This window comes from Malania oleifera, chromosome 6 (genome assembly GCF_029873635.1).
Source record: "Malania oleifera isolate guangnan ecotype guangnan chromosome 6, ASM2987363v1, whole genome shotgun sequence".
Lineage (NCBI taxonomy): Eukaryota > Viridiplantae > Streptophyta > Magnoliopsida > Santalales > Ximeniaceae > Malania > Malania oleifera.
In genome coordinates, this window is record NC_080422.1 from 35,662,554 (window position 1) to 35,673,442 (window position 10,889).

Sequence of the window (10,889 nt, forward strand, 5' to 3'; positions counted from 1 at the left end):
ATACCATGACCAAAGAGTTCGTAAAATTGCTAGTTTGCAAAGGCTTAAAAGATTTAAAAATGATAAGCCTAGAAAGAAAAGTAGAGGACCAATCTAAGATCATTCACACATGTACTAGGGGCAAAGAAAATTTTGACAAGCTTTTAGGTTCAAAAAAGATGACCTTAGATAAGGGAGGTATAGGTTTTAATGGCATTGAAAATAGGAAGAAAAATAACCAATACATGAGGTGCTTTGTAAGAGCGTCTAAACATTATGCTAGTATCTCCTCCAGTCCAAATGTTCACACCACGTGTTTTTTATGCAAAAAGAAGGGTCATATCAAATTTGATTGCCCTTTCAAAAGAAAAGATGTGAAACCCAAGCAAGTTTGGAGAGTCAAAGAAATGTCGAGTTTTAACCTGCCAAGACTCAAAGAATAATGGGTTATTAAGAAAATCAGCCCCTTAGAATCCAAGGAAAAATGGGTTCCAAAAGGAATTACATAAATTGTCTTTTCCTTAGTTTTTAGAATTTGTCTAAACGGGGTAGTGATAATTAATTAGGTAATAGTGCTTAAATGTCTAGTCTTAGTATACACATTCACTGTTATACTAAGAAACATTGAAAACCAAGCCAATATGAAAACTTTGTATGATGAGTCCAATCTATTTGTTTAACGTTAACATATCATAATGTTTTGACAAAATATGATAATATTGGTTATAACTTGCTCAAATAAATTCACTTCTAAATGGGCAAACATGTCTTCATTTGTTGAATGAGTTTAATGCTATATGAATGCTTAAATGTGATTATCTTAATTATAGCATATTTTGTCCATTACACAAGCTTGAGATTTAGGGAATTAATCATAGTACTATTTATCTTTTATCCCTAAACTCATCCAAGAGCTTTCAATAAAGATCATAATACTAGAGTTGCTAGATTTTCATGTTTTTTTTAATAAACATCTTTAGTGGAAAGTTTGGACGATGTTATCAAAGATGGGTTCTCTGAAGATAAATTCTAATACTAATCCAAGAACCCTCACTCAACCTTGAACCTCAAAGTATTTGTGAAATGTAATATGATTTTATTATTCAGATCATACGGTTGAGTTAAACAGAAAGAAAAGTTAGTCTGAATACTCTTCTGAATTCATAATTGATTTATCTTGTGTAAGAGTATTTATGCATTCTCTCCTCATAAGCTCTCATCCTTAAATCAAATTAATTAGAGCTTTTGAATTGTAATGCTCTGAACCCACCACGTGGGGCCTGGAGTGTTATAAGACCAAACACGTGTCTCTGATACCATTCATGCAGCAGAATTAATTAAATAACCTCAAACAAAACACCAAAGTTCTATATATACATACACAAATCCATAAAAGGTACAACTGAATCCTCCATATTACATAACCAGGATAATTTAACACAAAACATTACATAAACTTGTTCTTTTATCCACACACCAACTAAACCCCGCCCAAAGCTGATGAGAATCAACAAGCATCGTTAAAGGATCCATTGCATGTTCCAGTTGGGCCTATTACTAGAGGAGAATCTAAGAAGATCAAGGAAGCACTTCATGGGCTGATTCAAGACATTTGGGCTTATTCAAAAATGGGCCACTCCAAGCTTGGTCGAAAGAAATATGAAGGTCTACTAAACTTAATCGAAGTTTTTGATGGAGCTTAAATGTGTTAATCTCCTTAATAATGGTGTGCTATTCAAATAGGGAATTTGACTCTTTGAATTTGTGTTATTATTGTAATCATGCAAGACAACTTGTTTCTTTTGTGTAGTCTTAGTAAGTTGTTGAGTTGTTGAGCCTACCTTTGACTTATGTTATATTTAATTTGTAATCTTACAAGAAGTCTTAGTAAGCTGTTAAGAGTTGTTGAGTCTAATTTGTAATCTTGCAAGAAGTCTTAGTAAGTTGTTGTGAGTTGTTGAGAGTGGTTTGAAGTGTTTAATGCTTTGTCTCCTAGGCTATGCCTATAAAAGCATTCTTATTGTGAGAACAAAGAGGATTGAATGGAATGGAATAAAAATGTGTGGCTTTGTTGCTTCTTGGTTCTTTGAAGAACTATTCGAACTTATCAGGATTTCCCGTGGCATTCACCAACGACTTATCAAACGGCTTTCCACCACCGTTTGTGGCGTCTTTCTTATACTGAGGTTCTTGTTTCGCACTAAACAACGGGTTGAGGTCGTATATACCAAGGTTCTTGTTTTTCATAAACAACGGGTCGAGGTCTACCATTCATATATATCCAAAAATATGAATTTTAGCTTTCTTGGGCAAGTATTCCAATATTGGTTGTTGGGTCTCAACGCGTGTCGGTTGAGGTTCGCATCATTTGGTATCAGAGCTTAGGCTCTAAAATCAGGTTTTTCTATCTTTTATCTTTCATTTCTTGCTATCATTCTATATTTTTGTCTTTCGTTTTGTTTCATTGTTCTTGTGTTGTGACGTGTACCAAGTTGAAAAAAAAAAAAAAAGGGTGTCAAAAAAAGAAAAGAAAAGGAAGAAAGAAAAAAAGAGACGTAAAAAAAAAAAAAAAAAAAAAAAAAAAACAAAAAGAAATTTTTTTTTTTCTTTTCTACAATATTACTTGGATTCGAGGTCGAATCCTTTTGAAGAGAGGGGGGATGATGAGAATCAACAAGCATCGTTAAAGGATTCATTGCATGTTCCAGTTGGGCCTATTACTAGAGGAGAATCTAAGAAGATCAAGGAAGCACTACATGGGCTGATTCAAGACATTTGGGCTTATTCAAAAATGGGCCACTCCAAGCTTGGTCGAAAGAAATATGAAGGTCTACTAAACTTAATCGAAGTTTTTGATGGAGCTTAAATGTGTTAATCTCCTTAATAATGGTGTGCTATTCAAATAGGGAATTTGACTCTTTGAATTTTGTGTTATTAGTGTAATCATGCAAGACAACTTGTTTGTTTGTGTAGTCTTAGTAAGTTGTTGAGTTGTTGAGCCTATCTTTGACTTGTGTTATATTTAATTTGTAATCTTGCAAGAAGTCTTAGTAAGTTGTTGAGAGTCGTTGAGTCTAATTTGTAGTCCTGCAAGAAGTCTTAGTAAGTTGTTGTGAGTTGTTGAGAGTGGTTTGAAGTGTTTAATGCTTTGTCTCCTAGGCTATGCCTATAAAAGCATTCTTATTGTGAGAACAAGGAGGATTGAATGGATCATGGAATAAAAATGTGAGGCTTTGTTGCTTCTTGGTTCTTTGAAGAACTGTTCGAACTTATCGGGATTTCCCGTGGCGTTCACCAACGACTTATCAAACGGCTTTCCACCACCGTTTGTGGCATCTTCCTTATACCGAGGTTCTTGTTTCGCACTAAACAACGGGTTGAGGTCCTATATACCAAGGTTCTTGTTTGTCATAAACAATGGGTCAAGGTCTACCATTCAAAATCTGAATTTTAGCTTTCTTGGGCAAGCATTCCAACATTGTTTGTTGGGTCTCAGTGCGTGTCGGTTGAGGTTCACATCATTTGGTCTTTCTAAGTTCGATCACCTGGAAGACCTGAAAAGTTTAAATAATCGCTAGGGTGAGAAACCTCTCAGTAAGGAAGAAATAAGTTATAAGTGTGTGGTTGAAGTGTTTACTATATAATTACAAAATATACATACCATTGTTTTTCAGTATCAATAGCAGCCAAGAAAATGCATGCATAAACACATCATTGTCGACTTCTTTGTCACCCAATCCCATACACACGTACATAATTATTTTTACTGATAATTCGTAAGAATAGAGAACTCTACTTGCCCATACAAGTAGATTCCCTCTACTCGAGTGCTAACACCAGGGCACTCACCTTTCTCAGTAAGCCCTTGGGTTATGTATCCAGGTAAAGTCTCCGAGAATAGGGAAGGTCACCCGCCCATACAAGTGACGTCCCTCTGCTCTAGTATCCACAGATAATTACTAGAGCCCTCGCCTTCCTTAGCAAGTCCTCGAGTGGAGTAATCTACTTTACCATAAATACTTATACAATTAAAGTTAAATGTAACCAACACTAATCATTTCACAAGTTCCACATGTACACATATCACAACCAATCCACACAGGATACACACAAAATCTTCTTAACACACAAGTTACAGCGCAAGCCTCTAATTCACACCCACCAAGGGGTCCATAACCATGCAAGTATCACAATCCACACAATCTTCATTCCCCCCCACACACACACAACCCTGTTTAGGGTAAATAGGTAAAACAAACTCCTTATACCACAGCCAATGTTTTACCCCCCCCCCCCATATAAGCACTTATATAATGACCTTCTCATACCACTGCCAATGTTATATGGCTATTTATATCAGGTACAATATAACGACCTCCTCATACCACTACCATCGTTATATCACACTTTTACATCAACCACTGCACAATACACATCCAGTACAAGAAAACACCTCAATGCATTTCCATTCACAAAATTTAATCATCCAAACAGCATCACAACCAAATAGTATTTTCAACCAAACGTAATTCGCAATCCAAACAGTATTCACAATCACACAATAAAACATAATTCCGATGTATTTGCAACCATTTGATTGTCAAAGTTGCTTTCATGGCACATAGTTTTTCCCATTATAATATATAATTAAAAATAGTATTTTCAATACTTGCACTATTTAGAAAATTATACCAAAATACATATAATTTTATACCCAAAATTTAGCTAGTTTAAAAATTAATAAAAAGCTGTTATAAAATATTTCCCTTCACCTGATCCACGGAATTCAGCCTAAAATCGAACAAACACGAGACCCTGTATTCCAAAAATCCCAACTTACTCAAATCTCAGAAAAACACTCATTTAATACTTTCTAGGCTCCAAATAATTGTATTTGTTAAGAAAACTTCAAAATAACTCACTTACCCGGATTTTGGGATGTTTCCCAAACTTCTCAAATTGAAATTCTGCTCTACCTATGTTGCAAAGAATCCTTCTAGGAGTCTCATGGTAGCTTCCGATCGTCGAATCGGGCTAAAACTCAGCCGGATTCGAAGAGAGAAGGCAGAGAGGACCTTTTTAGAGAGAGAGAAACAGAAGGAAAATGAGTTCCTCCGCTGAAATTCTGATTTTTGCCTTTTTATAGGCAACTTTCCACGTGGCCTCATCGACGAGACATCTAGACTCATCAGCGAGCTCAAAAAACACCGCTCATGGACGAAACCAGGAGCTCATCGACGAAATTCAAATATATGAGAACCTCTCTTGGTAAACACTCGTCGGCAAGACATGCATACTCGGCGACGAGGCTCAAAAGATTGCTCATCGACGAGAAAATCTAGTTTGTCGATGAGTGCCTACTTGTTACCCTTTAAAATTTCTTTTCCCATTCTTCTATTTCCCTTTTTTTCTTTTTTATTATCTTTCTTATTATTTTAAATATCTAAAAATTTTTGGGTTGTTACATGAATAATGTTGAATGACTAGGATGGTTGCACTAGGTTTCAATCTGAAAGAAGGTCAAAATGTCTAATAAACCTATGCACAAGTAGTCGAAATGGAAGGCCATTCGCATTAGTGCCCCTCACATGCTACAAAAATGTGAAAATAGGCACAATTCACTAAATGAATATTGATTGTGACCCTTTGGATCCTTAAGCCTATATGTTTAAGGTTAAATATAAAATTATTGAAAATTGAGGGCATATGATAATAAAGAGTTGACTGCATTATTGAAGGGGATCAGCTGCAATTTTGAAATTCATCGGATAAACATTATAAGACATTCTGCTTATTTTGGGAATATCTTTATGCTTTATGCCTTTATGAGAACCGCATAGCCTTTATGATAACTGCATATCACTATCCATATCCTGCTAAATATTTAAATATATTTGATGCATAGTTAATATTGTTTACAACATGAACTATTATTGAGATATACTAAATTGCATACTATAGAGATAATTAGGGTACTTGCATGCTTAAGCTAAATGCCATCTGCATGGCTAATGTAGATGCTTGTGAATTGCATGCTAGTAGTTAACTAGGATCTTGTATGTGGTCTTGAATGATCATATAAAGTCATACATGCGAACTAGTGACGGAGGATATAACTCCATAAGACTGATTTTAAATACAAAATTATTTTACAAGTCTTATGTAGTATCGTATAGTGACCATGTTGAACTTAGCATTCTTAAACTTAAGAGGTCACTTAGTCTATTACATACATTATGTCATTATCAAATAGTTATAACTGATGCATGATAAAAAGAACATTTGCATGCTGATTTAATGGTAATTGTAAGCATTTGCATGTAGACTGATCATAGTTCAAAATTTAGTGCATGTTGATTGGATTTTGGAAATATCTTAAATAGCATGCTAATTAATTTAATTGATTGGTACATGTTGAAGCCTGTATGCTATGTGCTAAATTGAAAGACATGTACACTTTTCATGAAATTCTCCTAGGATGCTCTAAATTATGCATATTCTATGTTCCTAGGATGGTCTAAGATTATGGACACCATTTGGTCCAAATTTTTAGGTTATGAACTTCATATAAAGACCCAAATGGTTAATCAGACTGTTTTAAATTCAAAATCATATTTCTTGATTAAAGTCCATAAACTTGGAGAAATTGCATGACTTTGCCATAGCTTTTATTTGTCATACGTTCATTGAGTCCTTTGAGTCATGTTACCTTCATGAACAACCCCAAATGCACAATTATTGCATAATATTTTTGTATAGCCTTGATTGTCTATTGAGTACCGATTGAAATGCAATACGTTATGCATATGTGTTGAATGTTTAATATTTGCTGCACGTTGAAATATTTTGAAGGATGAATATATGATGAATGCATGAAAAATGAACATCATCCTTGAACAAAAAATGCAAGCATGCATGTATGTAAGTATACAGGGGAATTAAGCCCCATAATTAGAAAATAAAATAGAGCTTTATTGAGCATTCTTGTGGATTCATATGCATTATTGTTTTTGTTTTTGAGTCCTAAACTTTTATGGAAACCATGAACATCATATCCCGCTTTTATGGATCTATAATTTGATATGGACTGTTCTTGGGTTATATGAACACCATTATAGGGCTTAATTTCAATTTTATGATGCATGTGTACTCTATAGGGATTTTAATGGTTGGATGAAATGCCAAAACAATATCTAGTAATTTTTTTAAGCTGGTTGCTTATACTGCTGAAATGAAGTTCTCACAATCAATATCAGTATAAGTAGTTGAAAACATCTAAGCACATACTCAAATTGAAAGGGGGAGCTCTTAATATTAAATTTCTATCTTGTTATGCTCACCAACATTATACCTTGGATTAGAAATCTTCTGTGGCATGTGCATTAGAGTATGACGATTTTATTGAAAATCCTACATTGAAATATGTTGTTTTGCCACAGCCTTCTTTTCCAACCATATGATCTAGGATCAAATTGTCTGAATTACCTTTTTGGATTTATATGGTTGAAGTTCTCTAGTTAATTTATGAAATGTCCGTGCTTAAACGAATACCAGAAAAATTTTACTTGCTTGAACTTTAGTGATTAAAATTATTATATTGCAAGCATTGTCCCCATTACTTACTGTTAATATTAAGGGGGAATTTTTTATGGCAAGAACCGGTTTTATAAAAGATATTTCTTATCTCTTGCCTTGAGTTTAAAAGCATTCATGACATATATTTTGTAATCTTCTTAAATTCATTTTTTTCATGATATTTCTAAAATTCAAGGGGAAAGGAGGAGTAAGTTTACATGTTCTCTTTTTCAAAAAAAAAATTTTACCCTTTTGCTAATGACAAAAGGGGGAGAAGATCTACGAGCAAAATTAAAATTTATTTATTCTCCTACTTTTGTTAATTACAAAATGGAAAATGATAAATGTTCTTAAGTGAATATTTTTTAAATCAGCTTCAACATAAACTACACATTAAACTAAACTGATCTCAAATGCTCAACTTAGAAATTTCTAAAGTCTTCATGTGTGAATATGAACTTTATTGAATATCATTTTAAGTTATGCATTTTGTAAGGGAGAGCCTTGTCAGGCAACCCCAATTTTGCTCCTGTGTTTGTCATTATAAAAAAGGGGGAGATTGTTGACTTTTTGAGTTCGATTCTTATTTTAATTATAACAAACCACAACATTTCATTTGTGCATTTATTCTTTGAATAGATTTATGATGCAAAAGGCATAAATAAGGGATGCAAATTGTGTTAGCTTTGGTGCAATCCCAAGAGGGGGGGGGGGGTGAAATGGAGATTTAAAAATTTCCTCCTAGGTTAAACTAATCTAACAACAGTATAACGCAACCTATGAGTAGTCTAAGTATATATGAAATTGTAGATACGATATATTAAACAATTTTCAGTACATGCACCACAATTTCAATATTTCTCAACCAGATACAATTTCATGTCAATCAGATATGCAGTATATTCACCAGAATATAATGCATGAAATGTAAAAATGACACCGAATATGATATTGAGGTTCAGCCAATCCTACCTACGTCCCCACCTAGGCTCAAAAGTACAAGGATTACACTAAGGCTAACTTAACAGGTGGAGCGGCACCTAATTGCAACCAGGTTAATTAGCAAAGGGCTGACCTCAACCTTCACAACCAATCCTTCTGGGCTGGATCACCGCCCCCTCAGCCCACGAATGTAATACAACAAAATCACAATAAACTTTGTGTACAAATATTATGCTTCTTACACTAAACAAATATGTATCACTATGCTCAATCAATTAATGCACTCTCATATGATAAGTACTCAATGCTCAAGTGGGATCCAATATGTAAACTCTCCAAAATGTGTGAGTGAATGTATATGTGAGAGCTTCAACCTTTGATTCAAGCTATGATATTCAACAAACAATTAATCAAAGGAAGTTAACCACAATCCAAGTTTAATACCTCAAAGTTTTTGTAAATGAAAAGCACAATAGATATTTTGGATTTGTAAATACAATATCAAAGATTATGTGCAAGCTTTCAAGACATGCAATATGAGTGTCAGGACTAGCAAGCAAAAATCAAGATCTTCCCAATAGAATATTTATGAAATAAAATACTATGGGAAAGATCAAATAAGCAAGAAATCTCAAAATGGATTTTCAAAACCGTACGCTTATATGAGAGTATTTGACAAGGAAATGATATGTAAGAGTGTGTGCACTAACCACAATCACTTCCCTTCAATCTTGCAATTGATTTGCAAGAGATGGGAACAACTAACACTTTTTCTCACTTTCAAAAAGATGTTTATAAGAAGGTATGAATGAGAGATTTCAAAATATGACCTTGGAATGAAAAGAATATAGGAAAAAAGTATGAAAATTTTGAGAGAAAAAATCTTAATCACTTTTGCTAATCTTGTTGCTAATTAAGCCAAATGAAGTGCTATATATAGGTGGGACTTAAAAAGTAATTGTTGGGACACAATGGGGAATATTAGAAATGTTTAATTTGAATTTTAACCCCAATTAACCTTAATTACTGTAGTAAAAATAAAGCAACCCAAGAGATTCAGGTGCCTGACCCTTGGTTCGGTCACCCAAACAGACACATGAAGAAAAGTGTTTTTAAAACATTCGGGGTGCCTGAGAAAAGGTTCGGTTTGCTGAACCAAGGCGATTTTCATTCTATCCGAGGTTGGGTCACCCAGTCTCAAGTTCGGTTTACCGAACTCATATAGTTGGTCTCCCGAGGGTAAAATGAACTGCAAGTTCGGGCGCCCGAGGACAATGGAAAAGTACATAGTAGTGGTTTGGTTGACTGAGGACGCTACGGTCATTTTAAGTTCGGTCGCCCGATCCTAGGTCAACATTTTGACTAGTCAGCGGTTCAGTCACCCAAAGTATTTTGAACACTATAGTTAGGTCGCTCGAAGCCTCACTATTTTTACCCTTTAAGTCTAGACTTAAGCCAATTAATTCCCTTAATTATATATGTAATATTGGGGATAAATTTATGTGTATATGCAAGGACCTAGGGTCTTTCTATGGTCTTGAGCATTTAGTCCTATCATGCATGCGATGTAGTTTATTACAGATCAATTAAAAATGAATGCAAATACAATAGAAAATGGGTCTTCATTCTTTTGATTCTGCAGATGTCATAAATGAAACTTGATCTTCATAGTCTGTATGGCTTGCTTGAGTTCCTACCAACAGTGCATGCTTAGGATGAACCTGTTCAAGAGACTTAGTACATATGTGAGAAACATTGGTTTTGTCATAATTAAAATGAGATTAGACTCATAGAGTCAATAAAATGGAAGTCAAGGAGTACGTAATCGAGCGCAAATTTTGGCATATTCCATGGAGTATTAAGGAGTAGAAGCATGAAGATTTTATTTATTCTTTAAGTTGTAATAGTAATTAGGTTTCAATTTGTACATGCATAATCATATGATTTGAATTGAAGCTTTTAAAAAAATGACCAAGACCTTAGATTGACCTTAGGGCATAAACTTCTCATGAAAACATTTTTTCCAAAAAACAAGTTTTTTCAAAAAAAAAAAAAAAAAAACCCTTCATTTTTCTTTGGTCGCATTGATGAGCACTTTTTTCTATCAATAACTCCTTATCTTAAAACTTATTCAACATGAAAGTTGTGGGATTTTCTCTTCGCTTTCTGTTGATACTAAAAACTTTTAATTTGGAATTGTATAGAAAATGTTATGTTCAAAATACTAAAGGGTGTCCACAGTAGAAAATTTCCCTTCATATATCTTTTGTCTCATTGATGAGCAATTTTCTCCATCAAAAACTCCTTATCTAAAAAGTGTTTAACATGCAAGTTGTGGTATTTGCTCGTAGCTTTCTATTGATACTAATAACGTTCAATTTGGAGTTGTATAG